We start from the raw sequence: 3,571 nt of genomic DNA on the forward strand, positions 1-3,571 counted from the left end.
ACGGGATCACTTTTCAAACTGGACAATCTAGCCAGGTTAATGGCCCCCTCTAGAGTAATTCTATAACTGCTTGCACTAGTCAAATATACGTGTGTACATTCGCTTTAAAAATGGCCCAAAGAAAACTATGCACTCATGTTTACATTTGCTATATGGGGTGCACAGATTTTCAGAGGCAAAATATGAACATATTTTTGAAAGTCCAAAAGTAGGTCTGTAAATACAGTTCCCACCCCTAAGGAAGAGATTCTTAACCCAGTCCTCAGGGCACATTCAGCCAGTCAAGTTTTCAGGACAGCCACAGTGAATATGCATTAAATAGATTTGTATATACTGCCTCCTTGGTTTGCAAATCTATCTCATGTATATTCATTGTGGATATCCTGAAAACCTGACTGGCTGGGGCTGCATCAAGGACTGGGTTGAGAATCACTGCCCTAAGGAATTTCTTATCAATTTGCAAGTAAAGTTAGATGCAGACATGGAATTTTATAAGCATATAGGGTGTACATTTTATTAAATCCCATTTCTGTGGATAAAACACTCCTTTACCTATGCAAATAGCTTTGAAAATTAATATATTCCTAATGTTGGGTTCTGCATTAAGGAAAAGGACCTTGGAGTCATTGTGGACAATATATTGACACCAAGCAAATAAAATATTAGGAATTATTTAGAAAGGAATAGAGAATTCAATTTAGAATATCATAATGCCTCTGGATCAGGGATGTGCAACCACAGTCTTCAAAGGCCACGACCCAGTCAGGTTTTCAGGATTTCCACAATGAATATGCATGAGATTGATTTGCATTATTAACTGCTTTCATTGTATGCAAATCGATCTCATGCATATTCATTGTAGAAACCTTGAAAACCTGACCTGTGACCCTAGAAGACCATGGTTGCCCACCCCTGCTATGGATAGATACAGGGTGTGACCACAATATTGTCTGTAGCTCTGGTCACCTCATCACCAACAAGAGTGGAACTAGAAAAGATATAGAGAAGGGCAACAAAAATGATAAAAGGAATGGAACAGCTTCCTAAGAAGAAAAGCTAAACAGATTAGAGTTCTATAGCTGGCAAGGGATACAATAGAAGTTTATTAAATTATGAGTGGACCAGTGGTAGGGGACACTCCATGAAACTAAATGGTGGCAAGTTCTTAAAAAATTGAAGGAGAAGTAGCCTAATGGTTAGAACAGCAGGCGGAGAATCTGGAAGCCTAGTTCAAATCCCACTGCAGCTCCTTGTGATCTTGGGCAAGTCACATAACTCTTCATTGCCTCAGACAGTGCTTCTCAACCAGTCCTCGGGGCAGACCCAGCCAGTCAGGTTTTCAGGATATCTACAATGAATATGCTTGAGATAGAGTTCCATGCACTGCCTCCTTGGTATACAAAATCTATCTCATCAAAGTTTCAAGATTTATTCAGAGGCCTTTCACAGCGGTTTACAACAAGAATGTATAACTGAAATTACTACTTTATTAAGTCTGAGTGCCAGTGTTTGAGTGAGAATTTTGTAACCCAAGTTGAGAAGGGAGATAGGTCTATAGTTTTGAGGTAATGTATGGTCTCGTTCAGGTTTTGGAATAAGGGTTATAACAGCAATAGCAAAATTGTGCTGATTGATTGGATCATGATACATAGACTTATAATAATCTAACAGAAGGGACATAAGTATAGATTGAAAACTTTTTAAAAATTCTGCTGTGTATCCATCTGGACCTGGTGTTTTATTTGCTGCCATTGATTTAAAAGTGATTCTAAGTTCTTTCCCAGTTATAGAAGCTCCCAACATTTCTTGCTGTTTATCAGTGAGTTTGGGATAATTTTATTTTATTGTTATTCGTATCTTATATTGTGGTGGTGGTTGAATGTGTGTGATGTTGTTTGAGTGAATCTGTCCTACCTTTTATTGGAGTTCTTTTCTAGATTATTTTTTTAATGTTTTATTGGATTGTAAACCGCTGTGATTTTATTTTTTTTAAGCCTAGTGGTATAGTAAGTGAAATAAACTATAACTATAATTATAAATAAGAAAAAGGAAACAGAGAAAGGAAATACAATGTTGGACAGGACAGTGAAAAATGTTGGGAAAAGGGGAAAGGGAAGGGGAACTCCTAGTACATTCATGAACTGCAGTACACCAATCTGTCCAGGTCTGATGTGAAAGGGTTCAGCGGGATAACTATGGAAAGCATCTCTATACAAGAGGGTCTTCAACCCAGATTTACATTTATCAAGTGGTCCTTCAAGGTGAAGCATTCCATAATGAGGGGCTATTAAGGCTAAAAACTTTAACAGTTATGCTGTGATACATATTCATTGTGGTAACCTGAATACTCAACTGGCTGGATATGCCCCAAGAACTGGGTTGAGACCCACTGCCCTTGGATAAAAACTTAGATTGTAAGCCCTCTTGGGACAAGAAAATACTGACTGTACCTGCATGCAATGTAACTTCCCTGAAAAAGGTGTGAGCAAAATCCCTTCCCTTCTCCTATGAAGCTGTGTAATTTGTTGCCAGAGAAAGTGGACAAGGCCAGCAGTGCAGAGGGTTTAAGAAAGCCTTGAACACATTTCTGGAGCACAATCACATTAAACTATTGAGCGGGCAGACTTCGGGTTTGCCACCTTCTACTTCTTCCAGTGAGAAACAGGAAATGCGTCTCCCTGTTAGGATCTGTTGGATACTTTTTCAAATGGCCTGGATTGACCACTGTCAAAGGCAAGATACTAACCTTGATGGAACTTTGGTCTAATTCAGTATGGCATTCCAGGGGTTCTCAACCCAGTCCTCAGGGCACACCTAGCCAGTAAGGTTTTTAGGATATCTACAATGAATATACATGAAATAGATTTGCATACAATGGAGGCAGTGCATGCAAATTTCTCTCTTGCATATTTTCATTGTGAATATCCTGAGGACTGGGTTTAGAACCCCTGTTGTATTCTTAACCTCTTTCTGTGTTACTGGACAGTTAGAGTTGGGTCCTATCCTCTCTGATCCCTTCACAGTGCATTCTGGGCCTTGTCCTTCTATCCTCTGACTCTTCTTTGAGATAAGACTAATTATCATCAGTCCTGGTTTTGCCCCAATGCATTCCATGATATATAGTTAGGGTTTCCCATCGATTTAGAAACTTAGAACTGGAAATCTATGCACTGATACAAAACCAGGATTGAATCAGCCTGGTGAGGGGACCTGGAGTAAGGTGGCACCCTATTCTGTGCATTGCAGGCCATCTGTTCTGTTTCCCCCCTCACAGTGCATTCTAGGCATCTCTGATTCCCCTTCCAATCATTTCTGGGCTGCATTTTTCCTATTCCTGCTTTCTGTGGGTTTAATATTTTTTGGATATTACTGAATGGTTGTGATCTAATATTAAGTGTTTCACTAACTGGATTATAACAGCCAAACTACCTGGACCTGAGAAAATAACTCTCATGGAAAAGAGCAAAGTGTATGGTACCATTGGAGAGAATGTAGACCCCAAGTAGTAACTGTGCCATCAACTTTCTGCAAATATAATTCTATTAACACAGGCCCAATATTTTTTACTCTG

The sequence above is a fragment of the Microcaecilia unicolor genome, chromosome 13, assembly GCF_901765095.1.
Source record: "Microcaecilia unicolor chromosome 13, aMicUni1.1, whole genome shotgun sequence".
NCBI lineage: Eukaryota > Metazoa > Chordata > Amphibia > Gymnophiona > Siphonopidae > Microcaecilia > Microcaecilia unicolor.